This window comes from Syngnathus scovelli, chromosome 10 (assembly GCF_024217435.2).
Source record: "Syngnathus scovelli strain Florida chromosome 10, RoL_Ssco_1.2, whole genome shotgun sequence".
Classification (NCBI taxonomy): Eukaryota; Metazoa; Chordata; class Actinopteri; order Syngnathiformes; family Syngnathidae; genus Syngnathus; species Syngnathus scovelli.
The window spans coordinates 7,900,943-7,913,442 of NC_090856.1; the positions used below are offsets into that span (position 1 = coordinate 7,900,943).

General features: G+C 43.4%; 1 long non-coding RNA gene across 2 annotated transcripts; it reads left to right on the forward strand.

Moving 5' to 3' along the window:
- Nucleotides 1-5,792: 5,792 nt before the first annotated feature.
- Nucleotides 5,793-12,190, forward strand: LOC125968455 (uncharacterized). 2 transcript variants are annotated; one of them, XR_007481322.2, is made up of 3 exons: nucleotides 5,793-5,996; nucleotides 6,956-7,093; nucleotides 11,351-12,190. It is a non-coding gene; the product is annotated as an uncharacterized lncRNA (long non-coding RNA). The 2 variants fall into 2 exon arrangements; XR_007481325.2 differs by having other exon boundaries at nucleotides 11,354-12,190.
- Nucleotides 12,191-12,500: the final 310 nt, after the last annotated feature.

Sequence of the window (12,500 nt, forward strand, 5' to 3'; positions counted from 1 at the left end):
GTGGGTTAGCAGTAAGGCAGCCAGCCAGGTTCCCAAGCCGGACACTCTCTGCAGACCACTTGAGAGTGAGTAACAGAGAGAGAGAGAGGAGGGAGAAAGAGTTTTCTGGGCCCAACAAAACACAAAGCTAAGACCACAAGTCATCCTGGGAGGCGTTCAGGTCCCACGCAGGTAGCCAGGCAAGCGTCGCCAAATTGTGCTTTGTGACACAAGGGCCATTCAACAGGAACAGGATGCAGCCTGCGGGATGTCCCAGACCCCTCGGCGCTGCACTCTGGTGTGCGTGTGTGTGTGCACGTCTGGCCCGCTTGTTGACTTTTTGAGAAAAAGATTGACGAGGGGAGAACTTGGCTCATCTTGAACGCGGCCCTCGTCTCTTGTCAAAGGTCTGACAGTGAATGAACGCTTCACGGACAAACTCAATTAGCCGTCATGCACGTTTAAAAGAGGTGTCTGTCTCTTGCGACAAAAAGTCCCCCCCCCTGCTTCATTAGACATACTGCCCTGATGAATGTATGGCAAACATATCTCTTTGTAAGTGGTGAGACGGCGGCAGACAGTCAAGAGGATGTCTGAAGCAGTCAAACAGGCATACACACACGCACAGACGTGGGACAACTTGTGACAAAGGATGAGATAATGTGACACAACCAAACCGATGAATAATGTATTGAACACTTGCGACTATCGGGGTCGTGAAGAGGGATGAGGGGCTCTGTGGATGATGTCAAATTCACACGTGTCCCAGCATCATCAATATGCATGCATTTTTTGCTTTGTTTATGACAGCAAGAGCTTTTAAAGCCGCTCCGAATAAGATTTCAAGCAAAAGATAGTGTCCATCTATTGCGCCTTTGGCCCATAAATCCCAAAAGAGTGAAGAGTCCGTTATTAATTGTGATTAATTGTGATTTTTCAGTTATGAGAGCTGCTATGATCTGAGAGATGATGATGTTGTCCTTAAGTGAAGAACGAATTGACATATCTTAAAATCATTATGAGAGGCTGTGTGCAGCATCTGTGCGTTCATCGTCATGACAACAGGGATGAAAACAAGCACTTCCTCCGCAAATGCGGGCCCATATTAGGGGTTGGCGGCCGAAGGCCACTCGACAATAGCTTTTAATGTCATAGCTCAGTGACTGCTCTTTGTGCAAAAGCAGGCAGACCGCGAGCTACACAAAAAGTCCAAAGCAAAATGGATTAGAATATGTGTGAAAAGATGACTGAATCAAAGGCAGTGGATTGGAGGAGATTAGCTCAAGGGATTATGGGAGAAAACGACTCACTAATTACTTTTTGTTGGGCCACAAGATGAGATTTCATTTGGTATTTGGGGGGGAAGCATTCATAGGACAAACACCTATTGGAGTTATTAGTCTGTAATAGGTATATGTGGAATATATATGTTAAAATTAATCTATTTTGAATCGTATACTGAAGTTATTCATAGTTCAATGCATTGGAAAAAAGTAGTAAGCGTGGATTTTAAAATGTGCATGTTTGAATATTAGAATAAATACATCCAAGTAAATATATAAACCCAACACAGAATAATACAAATAAATCCTTAATAGATTGTGCATATTTGTGGCTGTAACGTGCATGTGCAAAATAATAGTAGCGTTAATAAATAATATTGTATGGTTAATATTGTTTGCATTGCCTTTTCTTCCTAAGAATTTATGCAGCTAGATATATTTACGACACAACATTTTAGGATTTATTATTTAGTCATTAAAAAAAAAATCATAACAGCTTAATGGAATGGCACGCTGACTTTTTGAGGGTGAAATGTGTTTGCACACACTTTTTTTCTAATCACAAATGTGGGACTGAGTCGTGTCCTCCTTTATTGAGTTTGGTGCAACAAAGCCAAACATCATCACTGTGTATGATACTAATTCCTCAACTCTCCCTTCTCAAGTCCTTTCTGTTGTCTGCGCAAAGAAGGCAAACATCTGAAGTATTTTTACGAGGAAAAACAACAACAGTGAGCCACTCCAATCCGCAATGTGACTTTGTGATGTGCGCTCTTTCAATGATTTGGTCAAAAAAGTGGAGTGGAGGAGCTTATAGGATGTCTTGTGTGGCGTTTGCTCTCCTCTCCGGCTCTCCAATTAGCCACCAAAAGAGTCCAGCCAGGAGAAGAGTGGACAAAAGATCTGAAAGGGGAGCAGGGAAAGCCAAAAAGAAAAACAAAAACACAACAATCAACAAGACCTCCCGTCATCCTTGTGGGGGAAGACACGTACACACACAACCAAAGCCTGTGGTGTTTTCGGCGCTGCGGCCGTCGCTGTGGAAACCAGGAGCTTGTTTGATTCTCCTCCCTTCTCTCCTTGTGTTATTTCTCATTGCCCACTGCCCCCCCCCCCCCCCCCCCCCATCCCGACCCCCTCCATTCACCGCCTCCTTTCTTCCTAGGCTAAAACAAAGCAGCGGTCTGAAAGGACTCTGAGGTAGGTAAATGTATTCAGTGACACCGGCCGGATGATTCCATTCTGCGCTGGCTCTGTAACATTTGTTTCAGGCCTTGTCTGAGGGCAGGGACAGCGTGTTGGCTCTTTTGTCCCCCGCGCCCTCCGCACAGCCCTCCAGTTAATGGCAGCCTTGTCCCGGGCCGCTGGACCAGAAACCTGCAGCCTTGCGGGACCAGACAACATGGTGACACGGGAAGTCGGTGTAACGGGCGAAGATGTAGGGGGGGTGGTAGATGATGGAGGCTTCCTCGTGTTACGTACCGTGTCCTACTCAGTTTCTTTCACTTAAAAATTGTTGGCCTATCCAACGAATAAGAGTCACAGTACCATCAAGTAGTGTGGTTCAAGTCAGTATGGTCCCCTTAACTGGAGTTTTTACATACAGAATGTAGCATGCTACCTCACAGGTGTCAAACTCAAGGTCCAAGGGCCAGATCCATCCCAAAAGATTGCTGGCCTATCCAACGAATAAGAGTCACAGTACCATCAAGTAGTGTGGTTCAAGTCAGTATGGTCCCCTTAACTGGGGTTTTTGCATACATAATGTAGCATGCTACCTCACAGGTGTCAAACTCAAGGTCCAAGGGCCAGATCCATCCCAACACATTTGCTGTGGCACACTAGGTGCGGATCCTTCATGTTTCTTACTAAATGGTTTTGTGATTCTGACAGGAAATCGGTAACGGAATTGACATTTTCTTCACTGAATATTTTTTTTTTAACCAAATCTTTCCCTATCACAAAATGAAAAATAATTCAACCTAATTCTTATACATAAATATTGGGTTATTTCACCTGACTCCCTGAAATTGACCAAATGCTGCAGGTGTAACTTTCTTCATGTGCTGAGGTCAATTTGGCATCCTGACATCACACAAACCATTACAATGCAGCGTCAAATACACAATATGTTAAAAACACCAAATATTTAAAAAATAATCATATGTTGTCTCAAAATTACCAGTCATGATAAAGTGGAATAAAATGTGTTAAAAATTATTGACCTACAGAACAGCAAATATTCTTAATCAAAACACATCAGAAGTTAGTCCGCTTCCCATAATAAACTGCATTGGACTTTAAAAATGACACTGTATATGTTCCTCATGCACAAATCGGCATTCTTTGTTCTCCCAAGTTACTCCTCTTTTCTATAAGCGTCGAGTGGCCAGGTGCTGGTGGAGAGGGTGAACTGGATGGTTGCTGGAGGGCGGGGGCGGGTGTGGGGACATCGGAAGGCAGGCAGCCTGCTGCTATCTGTCGGGAGAGGCCCCCGCCGACGTTTAGAAACGTTCCCCCACTATTTTGCTACTGGCTGCTCAAGAAAAAAAAAAACATCTTCTTCACTTGTGCTGTGAGCACCTCTCTCGCTGCGAGAGGAGCGACTAATGGTTCAGAGAAGCGCACCACACTTGACTTTGGTAATCTCCAAAACTCAAAGGATATGTCAGGGGGTCAGTAAAACAAACCAGAACAATTACACACCCTAAAAAAATCTTCAGAAATCGCTGATTATCATAATGTGTTTTCTATGGGGGGACGGGTTAAAATGCGGAAAAAAAAAATCCTGGAAAAAATACAAAATACCCACAAGTCAATTATCTGACCTGGCACTTGGGGGGTCCAAACATATTTCAAATGGGGCCAGTACCACCCCCCCCCCCCCCTTCTTAGCTCCGCCAGTGGCTACTCCGACTCGTGTGGCTCATACTACAGGAAACAAATTACTTGTGTATTTATTATGTACAGTAAAGATTTTGTTTTTAATTCTGAGCATGATACTGAATTCAAGGTGCCAGACTCTTAATTCTTGCTTGTGTACTGTTAAAACTAATAAACATCGATCACTTAAAACTGTATGATAAAGAGGGGCCACGACCAATGAACATGGATTCACTGTATATTTTTATTCAAAAGTTTTTCTACTTTTAATCAAAATTCCTCAGAAGCTAGAAACCACCTACTCGAGCTTCTCACTCTTTTCCTGCAACAAAATCTGCTCTTGTATTGGGGGCCGCCACTACAAACTGTGTATGAGAGGATTAGGGGCTCCTTGACCGCTCCTTCAAATGCACTCCCAGCATGGCCGCTTCGGTTATGACCATTAGATACCCCAACCATGAGGGGCACATGAAAGAGAGGAATACACGCGGCTTTTCCCAGGGCCAAGTTTGACCACACGCCTAGCAAAAATGAATGTATAATCCGAAAGCGGACAAAGGCGACAAGAGGAGAGTGTTGTGCTTGCTTGCTGAGAGAGGCTTTATGTTTCTATTGCCTTCATTGAGCTTGCGAGTGCAATAATGATGATTCGAGGCCAGATTAAAGTGAGGACAAGGGCGGTGTAATCTGTGAAGTAATTGAAGGGGATTCTTAATGGGAAAATTCTTGTGCAAAAAGGACTTCAGATGAGAGGACACACACAGACATGGAGTGGTGCATGTGTGCTCAGTGGCGCTGCAGGCATTGCAAGGTGATCCAATATTATATCCTGACTGCCTTTTCTCTGGAGGTAAAAATGCTTTGGGGCACAGGATCTTAACGTAGCTGCTGTGTGTTAGACCGTCCGATGAGGAGCAAACGCCAATTGAGGGACCGAGTGCCTAAGTGTTGGATGCAGACAGGATGTGGCAGTAGAAAAAGCCCAATAACACACATACCTGTTTATACTATTTGAGTCAAGGAAAAGGTACAAATAGTTAAATGAGTCCAATAATTGGTACATTATTGAACATTAATTTAGATGTACCTCGAGGGATAGAAATGGACTGTTCCTGCAGCTCTAGTTCTGTGTATGATAAGTACAAATCCATTTTATTGCTGAGTCTCCCATCACACCTCAGCTGCAGGGATGACTCCTGAATATTCCCCACAGGAGCCATACGAGATGCCGACAAATCCCCGGGACATCCTCAAATGTCCTATTGCCAGCTCCCTCGCCCTTAGGCAGAACGACTCCCCGTGCTGCCATAATCTCTTGTGTGTTCATCTCGAGCAAAACAATATGTGTTGCAGACAATGTGAACTTCTGCACGGATGGGCCCTTGGGGAGATGTGCTCATCACATTTAGGTTCGGGATTAAGTGAAAGTTGCTGAGAGACGGCACTGTAACTGAGGCATGGGAATAGGAGGGGAGGGACCCAAGGAATTGATGTTCAGGAAAAACTCGCTCCCATTTGACTCAGACACCTCTGAAAATTAAACTGGACCAGTGAGAGCATCACGACTGCTCTATCTATATATTTCTATCTATCTTAAATATTTACCAAAACGTATATTTTTAAATGAGCAGTAATTTTATAGACTTCAAAATGAATATTTAAATGCTAACTGACCCTGTTATTTGAGGTGATCACTGGGCGCAGTTGTTACGTTTGCCGCTAGAGGACAGTATTGGTTCTGAAAGCTGCATGCGAGTTTAGAGAAACCAGTAAACCGACCAGACGCATCTGCAATGAAAGGAATACAACGAGGAAGTAAAGCCCATTAAAAAAGTGCGGATTTTTCCAGAGGTGACGATTTTAACCATGCACGTTGTGCATTAGATTAGTGTATGTCCATATAAAATCTATGTGCAGGAACAAACGATTTGGGTGACAAACATTAACTTCAGAAGTACCCTATTACTGCTTGTTCTCTCACCTGGTTAACTGGGCAGGTGAATTGTTTATGATCAACGCTTACTTTTTAACCCACCGTTAATGCTGCTTCTGATGTTACCTGATATTGAGTCTCAGGTGGATAACCTTTTTCTTAACTTTGGAATCGGCAGTATCTATGTCAGTCTGCCTTTCTTTTCTTTTTTTTTATTGTGTTTTATTTCTCTAACAAGTCTGCAACAAGTTAGAGCCTTCTGTAGTTCTTATTTATTATAAACATAAGATTTGTTACCTATTTATTTTATTTTTCTACTCTCTTAAATACAGAAGCTCGTCAGATGTGCTTTGAATTTTTTTTTTTTTTAATTGGACTGAAAATCTTTGTTCGTATCGTTATACCAACGATATATCAGGCAGAAATTAAATGACTTTTGTCTGCACTTGTGTGTTATCAATGACAGGAAAATTAAAATACAATTGGGCCACATTAAATTTCTTCAATGAGTCACAGGTTCATTCATTGGGGTCAGCCAGGCCACTTGAAATAGTGTTGTAACATTCAAAACAAAATGTCTTTTTGATTCAAACCAACAATAAAGCCACGAACAAATCAAGCTATTCAATTTTGACATAAAATAAGTAGTTGTATGTAGACCCCCCCACTCCCAAAACACAACCCCTATCTTTAATTCTCAACTCTGCCTCAATGAGCCCTCACTAGTTGCCCATACCTGGCATACAGTGTACATTTTGCTTTTTTTGTGTGTTGTGCTGTGAAAACCTGCCTCAGGAAATGCAACAGATGTTTGCACTGTTTTGTCCCCTATTTCGTAGTTTCACAAACGTCTATCCCGTTTTGTGTAAATTTGCAGATATGAACCTCTTGAAGGCAGCATCCAGCGCCTTGCACACTTTGTACATCGAGAAGTCTAATGTTTGCTCCACGGATCACATTACCACACCAGAGATCTACCAGACAGGCCGACAGACAGCCCGCATCACCACCCAAGGTAAGACAACAAAAAGGATCCTCTGATGGCGGGTGCAGTCAACAGTGTGGTAGTTGTCTGAAGATGTCTTGGTGTGCTGGTCTTTTCTGCGTTGTTCATTCTTCCGGGAGAGTGTGTTGACTCAGATGCAACGAGCAAACAGAACCGGGGTGAAACCGCGTGGGCGCTCCATTCTTATGGAGCTGCGGCCTGGTGGATTAGGCTAATGCTCGACCGTGAGGGGGTGTTGCAGGGCAGCATTCTGTGACAGGAGGTTATGGATTAGGGCTTTGTCGGGACCCATGTTGGCCAAAGGGACTCTACGATAGACGGATAGACTGATTCAGGGTGGCAGATCAGAGTCTGGGGGCAACCCAATCTGATCAGGACATGTTGACGAGGGATTATCAGGTTGCTGGAGTCGCTGAGGTCTGATTGATATTTGGGGAGGTATTGGGCAAGTCTATATGCTGGAAATCTTTCATGTCCAGCAAGTAAAGTTATTTATATTTACAATATGTTTGACTCTGGCTTTGTTGGCATTGTAACATGCAAGATGTGTCACAAAAATTCCAGAGTGTGAGTTAGTCTTAGAAAAGAGTTTGCCAGGATGAATAAGATAAATCAACATACAACAAAGAGGGGTACATGTTAAATATTTAAAACATAACTCGTACTCGAAGGTCGTGTCGGGCTAAGGAGTAGCACGATTGTTGTCATTGTTGTAACCCTCCAGAATTGGATATTTGAACACAAATGGTGCAGCAACACACATTTACAGACAATGTGACATACATTCTTTCAGAAGAAAAAAATAAAAAATACTGTGACTTACTGAGTTTACAACTCCATGCATATGTATCCATATGTTTGTATTTTACTGTTTCCATTGACTTGAGACATGGCAGAAACTCTTTCTTTATATTCTGCTTGGTTTTTATTACTATATATTTTTATAAAGTATACTATTTATAGTGCTATTTTTTGCGATTATTCTCTGAGCGGATGGACGGACAATACCAATTCCATTTCAGCTGATAAGATTTTTGAGTCAGAAGTATGGTGACGGGACAAATGAGATTCCTTTCTCAAGGCACCCCAAATACACTTAACATCATTGCCCAGTTAAATTTGTGTTGAGCAGTTCATAGTAGAAACATGCTTAAAAAAAATAAACTGTTTGAGGTCATGGAGGTGAAAGGATACCTTACACAGGTACCCCAATGAATCACAAAATGTACTTTGAATAAAAAGACGGCGACTGATTTTATAGTTACTGTAGATTTAGTAGCCTCAAATCCCCACGCTCGAAGAGAGATCAGGTTCTAGTGAGCTCTGGCGATGGCACTGTTTGCCGGAAATCACCGTAGCATGATATCTCCGACATTTTTTTTTTTTGTCAGCTGAAATGTGAAAACCAGATTTGCTCTTTTTATTGGTTGCCTTTGAAATTTGGCACACTTGGCCCTCCTCCACTCTCAGTTTTTACTGCCTGGTGTGGTTTATTTCTGGAGGCCTGCCCAAGTGTGCCTGATGTTTACTTTGCCACTTGGGCTTGACACTTAATTGTGGTGATTAAGAGTTTGGACGAGATCTCGGAACACACCAAAGATCTCGTCTTCCTTGAAGACTTGAGGTGAAGCTTGTCGGTTCACAGTTGGACGGAGCTAGGGAAGAACAAATCAAGCATTCTTGGCCTCGTGGCGCTCGTTTTACATCCAAAGGCACTAAATGTGAAAAATGACATCTACGTTTAGGGACGGAAAATGATACTCCAAGGAGGTCAGGTTACGTTGCGTTTATTCAAAACGCCAATGTTTTTCCTATTCTGAGCTAGAGGAAGAGTAAGCGGCCAAGTTGAGAGAGAGAAGAGTGAGACGTGACTGACATGTGGCGAGAAGGCACCGATCCATCTCTTGTCAAATTTGTCACCTCACCACGCTCCGTGTGTCACGGCCTGGCACTCTGCTGCCGTCGGGCGTGGGTGGCCTCCTGACACGCGTTTCAAAGTGTGTGTCACGTCCGTCTGGGCTGAAAGAGCTCCCGAACACGCACCCACATAATGACGCTGACACGGAGCCATCAGGCTCGTCACAGAGCCCAGACGGAGTCCCTGGCGAGCACGGCACATCGCATCTCTGCTTCACAGCACTTTTTCACCACCTCGCAGTCGTGGTGGTGCCTGCTCTTCCTCTCTGACTCCATGACAAGTGTGTCAACAGCATGAGCGCAATCAATAACCAGAATTACTGTATGGTTACGGGAATCCTTTCAACTTGCTATGAGATATATGAGAAAACTGGTTGAATTAAGACATAACACTTACGTAATGAACTCATACCAAAATGTTGTGAGGTGTGTGACAATTTGATTGAGACTCATTACGATATATTTTGATCAACATTACATAAGTGACTCATGATGTCAGAAGCAGTTGAGACATAATCAGTTGGACATAATCATTTGCATGGAAATGCCAAAGCATTTGCAATTTGTTCAAAATGGTAGAAACTGCTTTTTTACGTCCACAAATTACTGTAAACTGTGAAATATTTTGGGATTATAGTTAGACATGTAGCTACAGTTTAAACTATTAATGCAGGAAAAATCATATCGTATAGCATCTTTCAAGGGACCCAAGGATTGGGGTCATTAAAATGCGTGTGTGTTTGTGTTTGTGTGTGTATGGATTGGTGTGTGTGTGTGTGTGTGTGTGTGTGTGTGTGTGTGTGTGTGTGTATTCATATTGTTAAATGTATGCTTTGATAACAGATGGTGCTTGAATGTATTTTTTTTAACTGTCCAAAAAACCATCAGCTTCACAGATTTTAATAGTAGTTTAGTACACCTCTGTCCAACATCAACGCAGAAAATAGTTGGCTCAACATCAACTTTGTCCTCCACTTCCGTAAAGCTACCCTAAAGCTGTCGTCTTCATTCTTTACTTTCCGGGCATCTGTTGAATGCAGGTGCACCTTGGCATGGAAGCAAACCAACTGTTGTCAAGTAACAGACAGACTGTTCCTGCTGCTCAGACTTAGCCGAGATTCCGTGAATTCATCTGCAAATTTGAAGCCCGAGATTCATATTCACAGAGGAAGGCTGCTTGTGTTCACATGGCAGATGCCGCTCCATTTGCTGACATGTTACATATTCATTGGAGTGCATTCCCGCAGGTGTGTTTGGAGGCAGCGATCTGCCCAAAATGCACCCACTCAGCATTAAAAGTCAAAGAAGGAGGGAGGCCCGCTCTTTAGTGACAATAGCCCCCCTCTGGACCGTCTCTGTGGGTGTGAGTGGGAGGCATTAAAAGCCATTCACACCCTGGTGAGACCCCCCAAAGACGCCCCCACATTCTGGGGATGACTACCTGCCCAGGAGCTCCCTCTCAGCCCATCTGTCCGAAGGAGATGACCATCTCCTCCCTCCTTTCTCCACGGTGCTCCTTGAAAAGCTGCAGGCCTGAACAGACACACACACGCCACTGGGTAATTGCTGACTCAGCTCTGCGTTAGGCTGACAGTGCAAACGGAGCAAGACAGGGTGTGCGTGGGACTGTGAGTGTGTGTGTAGGCGGGTGGGCGGGTGTAGTAGGTCAGAAGACTGCTGCCTGTTGTATTTGTTCAATCCATTGGTGTATGTCGGAGTTGGTGGTTGGTTGAGCATTCATTAGAGGTGATGGATGTGTGTGTGTGAGGGGACAAATGAAATGTGTAGGCGGTTGTGGATGTGTGTCGGCGTGTGTAGGAGGAATTCAGTTGTTTGCAGGGGACGTTGGTGGTGGTGTGCTGATGAACTAATAAGGAAATTGACTATAGATTGTTATCATCCATGAAACTTCACATTTAGATCTGGGCAACATACGTTTAAGATGGAATATTTGACATAATTGCATCTAAAGTTGAACGCAATCGATATTTTCACCCAAGATGGTCCATACATGAAAATTTAATGCTCACTGTTTTTTTTTTCATGCAACACAGTCTCATTTCTGCAAGAAAGGTCACAGGTTATTCCCAAAAGTGGCTCTGTAGGAAGAGCCACACTGTGACCTTCGTCCCAGCATGCTCGGCCCATTAGTTTAATTTAATCAGCTGTCAAACTCCAAATGCACTATTGAAACTTTTTTTCGTGAGCGGTAGGTCAAAAGATGGCGTTCTGGATTCCTCTCACCGTTCTGCTTTTAAACCTTCGTTTTGCACAGAAACTTCCAAAATACCCCCCCCCCCCCCTCTCTCTCTCTCTCTCTCTCTCTCTCTCTCTCTCTCTCTTACAAAGAAGGAGAGACGCTGAACTCCATCCCCTCCTTAAGTGGAAGGATGACTGGACGTGAACACTTTCTGGCAAGCAAGCATGCCGCCGGCTGCACACGCACGAGGCCTGCAGGCGTGGGAAAGACCCGAATGATTATAAGCAGTATTTGGTCCAGTTCTAACCTCTGCAGGCTTGGCTTAGTTGTCTACCCCCCCCCCCCTCCTTACTTGTTTTCCTTCATTCTCCATGTGTGAGTGGAGGAATCACAGCAAAGGAGGCTAGCCAGGGAGAGGCCCACAGCTGCGGCCGCGAGGTCCCAGCTTGTTTATTTGGGCAAGACAAACCAAAATAAGCTCCAGCCAAGCGTTGCTCCTGAGGACTCGGCCCACTGCAGCACTTTTCATCCCAATGAAGGCAAAAATGCTCAGATTGTGGATGCGGCACTGCAAAGCTCCCAAAGTGTGACAGCTGCCTCATGTGTGGAGGAGGTAGGGAATCGCAGATTTGGACAGGATGGTTGGTTCATGTTCCCACACCTACTCCCGTTGTACAGTTCTTCACCCGTGCTCAGCAGTCGCTGAATGAGTTTCATTGTTGAATGTGACAGTGTTAGCTTGCCAAATGGAAACGCCTTCGGGAGGAGATCCAGGAACATTTCCCTTTTTTAATGCAAAAGGGAGACATTGTTCATCGTAAACCTGTATGGGCAATTTTTAGAATGTTTTTTTTTTTTTTCCTGAGACAGTTACTAGCAAAGCTCACTTCGGCGCATTTAAAAATGTTTGTATGTATAGAGTTCTTTGAACATGTCCATTAATGTGCACCGTCCATCTGAATAAATAAAAACATTTTTTTTAAAGGTAATATTTTTCATTAAAAGAGTAAGTCATTTAAACCATTGCTTGTTGTAAAATTGAAAATAGACAATGCTCATTGCTCAGGGTTTCTTGACTTAACCCACTTTGTAAAATTCCAAAACATACTGTCAAATAAATCCACATATGTTTTTCTAAATACAATTGAAAATAATTCTTGCAAATATGTTCAAAGATAGACCTATAGAAGAACTTAAATGCCTTAGTTCACATTTTCCTGCTGTGAATGTTTTACTCACGCAGCTATTGACATTTATTCCTCTTTTCACATGACTTCATCCACAAAGGCGCTTTATCTT